Raw genomic sequence first — 11157 nt, forward strand, 5'->3', positions numbered from 1 at the left:
AATTGGATTTTTTTGTTCTGAAAGAGGCTACCAGAGTGAGAGAATCCAAAGAACATAAATATAAGAAATTGTCAAATTTCAGTTGCGAAAGAGCATAAAAGTTTAACCACAAAAGTGGTGCCAAATGTCAAAATTTCTTTTGTTTATGTACGATTTGGCAAGAATTGAAAATATTTTTAATAATATATACTATAATTAATAGTACGTTTCAAATATTTTGTACAGATTAAATTTATTTGCGCAATTTGCTTGTGATCTATTTTTACCATCGTTATACATTTCTGCATTCAACACTGGAGCAAATTGCTTGTTGCATTGCCACTGACAGCAGACAGTGGCGGTACTCAAAAAATGTTTTCAATGTCAAGATCACTGAAGATTGTTCAACTTTTCTTGTAATTCAAATAAATATGAAATTATACACGCTTTAATAGCTACAGATAATGACGTTTAAACTTCTTTTTATTCCAAATTGTGTTGCTGTTATTTTTGCATTATTAACAGGATTTTAGTTTAAGAAATGTTTATTTTAGATTTCTTAATTATTAGTATTATTATTTACTGTCATTCTATTCGAATTTATTAGTTTACTAGCTTTGTTCATGATTGTACATAAAAACTCGTTGAAGGGGGAGTTTTCGAAAGCTAATTCAAAATTCATGTGAAAACTTTTATTTGAATAATAAAGAACTATTATGCCTAATTTAAAATTTATTTGTTTAAATACTAATACATTTATTTAATGTACCTTCTTTTACAATGAGACTAACAATTAGTTTTAAAATCTTATCACTATTTACATAATATTACAATTTTTATTTTAATGTATAGTTGTATAAAATAAAATAAAATAAGTAAACCTTATATCACGAACCTCACTTAGATCAATGGGTTAAGTTTCATTGGAGTGAATGTTAGGTGGTTTCTTAAGAAAGTGGTTCAACTTTAACAGATTACTAAAAAGAAAGGTGCGGTTTTTACTTCAAGCTGTTGAATATTAATTAATGGCTGGACGGTCAGCTCTTTTTAGGCGGGAAGTAATAGATAGAAGTGCGAGATTTCTTGCTAAAGGGTTCTGTCAGACTTTTATTGTGTTTTTCTTATATTATCAAATTCAGCTTTAACTAAGGGAATTTGTAGATCTCGGTGGATACTTGGTGGATAATTTCATTCCTAATATACCTAGGGGCACCAGTGATTATTCTTAATATTTTTGTTCCGAAATGTTCCGAATTATTTCAGAAAAAATATTTAAACTCTAAAATATGACCTTGAGTACTATATAAAAGTCAATTCCAGCGACTATATTGTGTTATCTACTATAATAAACAACATTCAAATAATATTCTAAAATTATTTGATGAAATCTACTATAATAAATGTTGGCATTCGTAAAATAAGTTCATGAAGTATGTTTTTAAAACTTATGGTAATAAAACTAGAGGACTGACGATATGAAAAGTCTGCTCTTAAATTTAAAACGTAGTCCTTCTCAATGCTTAAATAATAATCTTATACACCATATGTTACATGGTTACTAAAGATAAGTAAGATTTACTCACCTACCGTTTCTTATAAGTAATTGGTTTTCTCTTCCTTAATGGATTCTAATTTTGTTTCTAATTGCACCATAATTTAATACTATAGGTATAACATAAGGCTAGTATAATACACAATGTAAAGCTATTTCAATAACTTCCATTTTGATTCATATACAGTACTTTAAGGGAATTATCACTATCGTGCGAAGAATGATATAAATTTATTCATAGTAAGTATTTATTCATAGGGTTAATTTGAAACTAGTCCTATTTCATAAGACTAGTTTAAGACTGTTTATGTGGTTTATACACAGAAGTCAATCAATTGTACTTAAAAGCATGTAAATGCGAATAATAATTATTTATGTTATTGCCAATTTATATCAATAAGTAATTCATAAAAAATTTTGTAAAATGAAAATTTTAGTTATACGCGTCCTTTTAGAGAACCATTAATTGCAGCTTGACAAATAATAGATTGATTTGTCAGAATATTGCGTTTAATATTTACCATGGACAGAAGAGTTTCAGACGGCTCGAGTTATAGTTAAGTTATATCTGTTGTATACGTGTTTGTTTTTATGAAATTATCTTACAACCTTCTTATGGAAGACGACTAGAATTACTACTTGCGTTTTCACTCAAAAGTTGTAATTTTTCTCCTTTGTGTTCATTCGCAGGATAGCAATATTATTGCAAAAACTGCTTGCTATGGCTCAGGATTATTGGAGAGGTTACTATCGTTAAGATTCGTTAGTGTAGGGAGCCTTAACTTTGTCGTGTGAGACTATATTAGGCATTTGTTAATAAAACTTAGATTCTGTGTGAACAGAAAGTTCACAAATTTGATATAAAATTAATTTAATATTCTTCAAATTTAAATATACTTAAAAAAAATCAATAATATTAATTGAAACTCTTAAACCTAAACCAATGTTTATCAACTTTTAATCACCATAGGCGCTAATAACTTTCGAGTACTTTTTTAAGTGTGTGGCAATTAAATTTAAATATGTATTGTACAATAATTTATTTTTGAGTGAGATAACGACTGAAACTCTCATAATTGAATAGATTCCATAGCTTATGGAAATTAAGATATTTATAAAAAACCCAAAAGATTAGTTGAGTTAACCAAGCGTAGAAGGGATGTGTCGATTAAATTTTCTGTAAAATTTTTTAACAATAAAGAAAGATAGTAGAATTTAAACTAAAAACAAAGAATTATTATATATAAGCATAGAAAATATCTATTTGATATTTTTTTGTACAAAAATAAACTGTTTTAATTTAATTTACTAATATATGAAACAAATAGACTTATTAAAATATAAAAGTAAGTAATTTTTTCAGAAAATGGTGAACAATATGTTAATTAAAATATTATTAAATGGAAATTATTTGCACTATTCTGGTTTTATTTAAGATGAAATCTATTAGTAAAACAGATTAAATGAACATATTATAAATGCATTATAAGCTTCTTAACAATATTTCTAATTATTGTAAATTCTTAGTAAATATATTGATTGATTTATTGACTATTTACTAGACATATTGTTTTGTTTCGTAATTATATATAATATAGATATATAAAAATGAAGTTAAACTTATGAATAGTTTTACTTAAACACTAACTTAGTTATTATCTCTTTAATTTTATTTTTTTAAGTTATATTTATACTTATTACATTTTTTACAATAAAAAAGACTTCGTTTTTGAGTTGTCTTTGTACTACTAACATCCTTTTATCATTATAATAGATCAAACAGTCTATATTAGTATATATCTTAGTATAATAAACAGTATAAAATAAGTAATATAAAACAATAAATAAAATAATATAAAAAATTATGTAATATAAGATAAATTCATCCAATTTTTCGAATCAATTTATTGTCTTATAAGTAATATATAATGTAATATCATATATATGATAATTTCTCAATAGTACAATTTAATACAACAATATAAATTATTAATATTAATATTAATTATTTTATATAAAATAAATTACAAAGTAAAATAATAAATCAAAATAAAATAAAATAATATATAAAAATAATGTAATATATTTTTCAAAGCAACTTATCAACTTAATGGTAATATAAGTAATCTTTTTGATTTAAGACAATAATTAAATAATATGTTAATAACACAATTTAGAATAATAAAATAAGTAACAAAACAAAATAATAAATATTTAGAACAGTTGTTAGTTCACGTTTTTTAATATTTTTTATCGATGAAAAGGCTGATGAGTATCGTATTATGTTCATATATTGTAAAGTATTTAATTTATTTTAATTTATTGTATTATTTAAAGTTTAAATTGTAAATAGATTCCTGTATGAATAGTCACCTAATATGTTTTTAAGAGCAGTTGTAATAATACTCTCTCTGAGAAAGAAGTCAAACAAATTTCGAAACATCGGTGATAGTTATATAGATTACTATATAATAATAAAACCAAAAATGTTAACTAATCTACAAGCTTTTAATTTTTATTCACATCAACCTTTTCATCAGCCTTTTCATAATAAATCATCTAAAAATATAATATATAAAAGTATTGTAATGTAAGGATATCACACTCATTGTTCAATTTTTAGAAACAACTTATCATAGTTAAAGGGCCTTGATTAACCCTTTAAATACATGTAATCGTCTAAGTGAATTTGATGATTTTAATGTGATATTTAACATCTGCTTATTAAGAGAAAAATTTCTTCTTACTTATTTAGTGATTTATTGCAATTTATGGTGTTTACTATTTGCTGTAACCTATAAAGTATATAGTAAAAGTTTGTTTTACATATTTACTCCTTTATTTGACAAAAATCTTTTGTCAAAATCATCTATACGTTTTTGCAGTTATGGTTTAATTGAACATTTTTAATGTAATAATTCGTAGTCAGTAATAATTAGCTTAAAATGTTTGCATCATGATTAATCAAAAGAATGCTTTTATAAAATGATTAATTAACATTTGAAAATATTACATTTATGTAAGTACTAAATAGAGCAAAAACCATATTTACAGTAATTTAAATTTGTAATAATTAATTTATTAATTTGTATAATAAATTTATAATAAATTTGTAATAAATTTCATAACATTTTGTTTTCCGAGTCCTGCATATCTATCTGTGTATCTATCTAACTCTTTGCCAGTTTGTTAGTTACTAGCTAAATAAGATTCTCAATTTTTTATTTAATCAAATATAACTTTGCATAGCAGTGAATATTGTTATCCAAAAGTTTAAGTTGATCGAAAGGTAGGTAAAATAGGTTGACTAACACGTCTACCGTACATATGAATTTTTCATAAAAGAAATAAAATTCTGACAAAACTTTAAAAAGTTTAATTAGTAAAGACTTTATAATTAATATCTGTGTGAAGTTTTGGCAAAGCAAAAACACGTGTATACTTATTTTTTATATAAAAAGAGTTATTCTTGAAAAATATCAGCTAAACAAGTTGGTCGTTCACATATAAATTCTTATAGGAAGAAGTTGTTTAGTTAACAATTTTGAGGTCAAATAGATGTATATATGTTATAATCATTTGCTCCAAAACTGATAAATCGACTTGTATTTTGATATAACTACCAAACAATATGCGATTCTTAAAAAAATGTCTAATTTTTAATTCTAATTATTGTATATTATATTTAATATACATATATTTTTTTTATTTTTGCAATGATAATAATTCTACTCAGTATTTTCACATCCTAAACTCTGTTGATATAAAAGACGTCATATAACGAAAGAGACTTAATGTATAATTTATAACACTTATTTCTAAATTAAAAGCTGTTTGTTAGTTGTTTAAGTCACGATATGTTTCTTAACAAAAACAATATAAGTATAATTTAAAAAATTACTTTTAATATATATTAATTTTAAAGTATTCAGGTTTAATAGTGTTTGTAAATATATATCTATCTGTTAATTTTATTTATTTTATTAACTTTAAAAGAACTATTCAAATTTAGATATAGTTTGTAGGTTGGAACTACCTATACTCATGTAAACATAAGAATAGTTGAAAGAAGACTACTTTGAAGAAAGAGATAAATCACAACCGAATCAAATTTTAATAAAATCATCTATTTTATATACGAGTATTTTAACTAACCATTGCCTACTTGCAGAAGACAAGTTTGTCAAAAATTTAAATATTGCTTAAGCTTAGTAAGGACATGATGTGCGAGTACGAAATTTCGAATATAAAAATCAAGCTAATGCATATATTAGTTTTAAAAGAAAATATATAGTTAGTTTTTTTTGAAGTGATACCATATGATCACAGATTGATTGGTTAAATGCTTCACCCTGTGTACCATGAAAATATTAAATTATTATATTACAAAATATAGTTACAAATTGGTGATAATGTTATAAAACTTAAATTTGCTTTCTATAATATACGAAATTATTGTTAACTTAGTTGTAGGTTAAAAATATATATTAATACTTATTATTTAAATATTAACTTATCTATGCCGAAAATTATAGTGTAGCAAATAAATAGTAGATAAATAAATCATTTGTTCTTCGGAATAAAGTTTGAATTGAATTTTTTATTTAAAATTCTTATTTCAATGGTACTTCGCATTAAATTTACAATATCAAAAATATCCACTTTTCTGTATTGGCTGCTGGATGTCTCCAATTTGTTTATTTTTCTATTATTTTTATTATAATATTAATTGCGTTAAGCACTACAACTGCTTGTTCCCAATTGATTGGACCCAAACCGAGGCATTTGAGTCCCACAAAATAAATATACATTTTTGAATTACTAAAGATACTATTAGCCGTTAATGGCTCCTTTCTTTTCCTTACAATATCGCTTTTTCTTTCTAGCTTTTTACTCAAATAGAGCACTAGTTTGTCCTATTTTTTCTTAGTTCAATTTTGTCTCTCAGGTTGCGATTGCTTTCTCTCTTATCTGCTTACCTGGATGTAAGAAACTCAATTTATGTCAAAAAATTTTGTTTATTTTTAAAGTAAATTATTTTTGGCGAATACTACGCTTATTTTGACGACAAAGAAGTTGTTGAGGAGTACTTGGCAATACTCGAAACAGCCTTGTATGGTCAGTCAAATTTCAATAAACTAACTAAATTTTTGTTCTTGCCTTTTCTTTGTTATTCGAATTCTTTTAAAATTTTGTTTATTAAGAATGTGTTTATCGGTTAGTTAGTGTACCGTCACAGATTTAAACAAATTTTATATTTGAAAATCAATGGAGATCTATTATTATACTAAAAGTTTTAAATAAAAATAACAATATTACACAAAAATTTAAAATACGTTAACTATAATAATATATATGTTAAAAATGAATTAAGGACTCATCTATTTTTGTAAAACAAAAATTCAGTATCTTGATAAAAGAGTTAAAGGAAATGGCTTTATTTTTTTTAAATAGTTTCCTTAACTTCTATTAAGGAAATGATTTTGCTTTTTTATATTCATTTTTGTACTAGCAATCTAAAAATATCAAATTTCAAAATAATTTCGTCATAAGTTACTTGCCAACTTTTTGCTCAAAACTCTTTCAGCTGATAACAAATGTGTGAAATAGTTTATTTTTTTTTATGAATATTAAACAAATTTATGATTATTATTACGTTATTTTTTTTTTTGCCTTTGATTTGCGTTAATAAAATTTTTACAAATTCATTTCTATTATTTTTTTTATCTATATGTATTTGTATATATAACTTTTTACACTTAACGTCACTAATTTTGATTATATTTTAATTTTCTTATATCCGCTTGTGTTTATAGTGTTTGTTTTTATTACTTGTATGACAATGTCTGCTACAAAGTATTTAAATATAAATTAAAACATTTGTACAAATAAATAATTTTTTCTTTCTTATTTAATTTTATCTGCCTTTTGCTTTGAGAGAAGGCATTTAAAAACTCTATCGATTCAAAATAAATATATTACACATATATTAAAAAATAATAAAATTTTAATAATATGGGGATGTACTTATAAGAATAGCAAATTTTTTATTACTATTTGCTCAATAAGCTAAAATATTTGTTTTTAGAAAACTGTTAAAATTTATTCACTACTTTTCAGATAAATAATAATTATTTGCTGTAGTTAAGTACTAAGTATTACTATTCTAATGAAATTTATTGTCATAAAATTCCCCAGATGATACCTCTTGTTTATATAGTCGCTATAAGTTTTCTATCTGTTTATTTTCCACAAATAATAATGACCTTTTTTAAGGAAAATAGAGAGGTACAATAACTTCACGTAAAAAGTCATTGAATAAAATTTTCTAATTATCCTTCGGCTTGCTCACAAGACCTCTCACTAAAAAGCATTTTAAGCTTCACCATAAAGTTATATTTTTAAATAAAAAAAGGAAATATTGAATGACATGATTTGAAATACCGAATTGTAAATAAAAATTAAATTTTTATTAATTTTTATTTGATCATTGTTAAGAAAGTACTTTATATCTGTGCTTAATTTAAATATAATTAAAAATCAGAAATGTATTAATAATGAATGTGATTTAACCATATTATCTTTCAAAGTAAGCTTTTTATTAGGCAATTCAGATACTTATGTACTTCAAGTTTAAGAAGTTTTGAATATATTAACAACAAAGCTTAAATGATTGAATTAAATATGTTTGAAAAAAAATATACATTTAAATAACAGCTGTTTTAGAGAGTCAAAGTTTCGTATTACTAATTCACATAACTTAAATAAAATAAATATAATAAAATTACTAAAATATTTTTTCATTGATAATTTGTTTATAGTTTTTTTCTATAAATGATTCTCGCCACAAGTCAAGTGTATTCAATAGAGCGAGAAATATTAAAAAATTACTTATATACATACTACTTCCTGATACATATATATATTTATATTGTATTGAATGAATGAATAACTATTATATTATAAGTAGTAACCTTGAAGAAAAAGTTAACGAATATCAATTTATAAAATATTTAAAAGAAACAAAATTTAAGGTTTTCAAATAAATTTTATTACATTTATTTTTTTATCATAAAATTGTTTAATTAAAACAAAATTTTTATGATTGATAATTGATAATCATGAATTTTTATTGCAGAAATTATTTTACTAGCATGGGGGAAATTTTTTACTCAAAACCTAAACACAACAAAAAAATAGTAAGGCCGAAATTAAATTCCAATGCCACTAGTTTTGAAATGATTAATATGATGATGATTTCCTAACTCCTAATGAACAAAAATATTTGTCTAATTATCAACATTGAAAACGAAAATATGTATAGCATGATATAAGAAACATAAATTTTATATGAAGTGAAAAACTGTTGGATATATTCTACTTCCTCCTAACCCTGTGTAGCATGAGAGAAATTTAAATAACCAAGATAAAGTTCATATTATACGAGTATTTAAAATATATTATAATATAAACATAATTACATGACATATTACAGTACTGTAACCACAAAGCGTATAGTATTAATAGGTATATATTTATTGTCACTAAAATAACGTTAAAACAGTGACTGGCAAATATTTTTGTATTAAAAATAATAAAACAAATGAAGCACAAAAATATTACATGCGATAAAGATTTCAACATACACCATATCCAAATACTGATAATATACGTAAATCAATAAACGATGATATTCTTTCACATATTATATCTACATATATCATTTTAAATAAATTTATATTTTTTTTTATTAAAAATATTTCAACAGTAAGTCAACAACCTTAAAAGTGAATTGTTATTTTTTTAAATTATTTTTCATATATATTGTATACAATTTTTTTTTGCATTCTGAATAAAAACGATAAAATGCTGACTAAGTTTCTTCACATTTGAGTTCTCTTGCAGTAACCCAATTTTATGTCTGTTAAAATTATACATAAGCTTAATTATATATATGTGTTTTTTTTTGTATATTCAATGAATGAAGAATTTTGGTTTCGTTTCGAAACAAGTTTATCACAATTCTCTAAAATGGTGCCTATAAGCATTTTTTGAATTGGTTATATAAAATCTTCAGGCTGCAATAGTTAGATTATTGGATACAACACGTGGATACGTTATAATATATTTATCAATCCCATAGTATGAAACTATATACTGGAGTTGAAGGTCATTTTCTGAGTATTTTCTTAAATACGTTATTCAACTGTTTTCTAATACCCAAACTATAAACACTTATTATTATTATTATTAAATAATAGGCTATGAATGCACCCCGACCTAGATCTATTGTGCGCCTAAAGACCCAACTAAAACAATTTTAGACTATTTATAAATCTTGTAATTGCTTGTAATTTGATTTGGGACTAAGATTCCGCTTCCAAGGTAGTCGAGTCTACGTCTTACTGTAGCTGGATAGTAGCATAGAATATGTTCTGATGTTTCCTTCTCTTTATGACAAAGTCAACAGGAGTCACTTTCTACCGCACCTATAAATTCATGTGGTAATTAAGTCACAGTGTACTGTAAGAAGTTCCGTGTAGATTTTAATGTCGTTTCTGCTAAGGGCAAGGATAGCAGAATTGATCCTGATGTGTTCAGGAACAATAAATCTTCTTGACTGTCGCATGCATGTTTGGGCTTTCCAGTTTTCAAATATATGTTATTTCTCTCGTTCACATAATAAGACATAATACGGACACAAAATCTGTTAGGAGTCTAATTCAACATAATTAAGTTCACACTTTTTAATATTTTAAAGTCAAAGCTTAGTCCTGAAATCCATTTTGAACGAAAAATTTACATAAAATTTCATATAAAAAAAATATTCCACATAATTTTGATATAATAAAATATGTTTTTTATATCTAGTTTTACCTCAATTTATTGTGCGAAATGGATGTTAGTTAAGTTTTAAATAAATAATATTGAATATATTTACCAAACCAAACAAATCAAATTAAAAAAAAATTTCATAGTCTGGTCATGTTCATAGTCTGTTTCCTCCATTTCTTCGATTCTATTTAAAGAAAAGAATTTTTAAGAAAGAAGTATTTGTCTAACAATTATAAAGTTCTTTGATGACTGTGATCGGAGCAATTTTTCGCCTATGCGTTATCCACGTATCATATCTCATATATGAGTGATGTTAAAATTGTTTCTTAAATTATGTTAGAAATGTAAACATTCATATGTAGTTTATGGAAGTATTAAAATATATTCGGAAGAACTAAATAATAAAAAAAAATGATTTTTAAACTAATTAACATCGTCTGCTTAGTTATTAAAGAACAATATAATATGATTTTAAATTTATCTATATCTTAATTAGCTGAAATATGAAGAAATGTTATTTAAAAGATTAAAGTAATTATTTTACTGCAGATAAACTACAATCCAAAACTGGTATATCCATGTCAAAGGAACTTAAAAACATATACCTTCTGCTCAAAAAGGATTTTGTAAATAAAAAAAAAAAAAATTTTATTCCAAATTTATTTTATCTCCTTCTGAAGCGAAACACATATGCCAACGCTTAACCCAATCTTCCATACACTTTTCGTAGGCCCGTAAAGGTATGGCTTTTAGTTCCTTCAGCGAATTCTCTTTTACCGATTCTATCGACT

This window comes from Teleopsis dalmanni, chromosome 2 (genome assembly GCF_002237135.1).
Source record: "Teleopsis dalmanni isolate 2A chromosome 2, ASM223713v2, whole genome shotgun sequence".
NCBI classification, from domain to species: domain Eukaryota; kingdom Metazoa; phylum Arthropoda; class Insecta; order Diptera; family Diopsidae; genus Teleopsis; species Teleopsis dalmanni.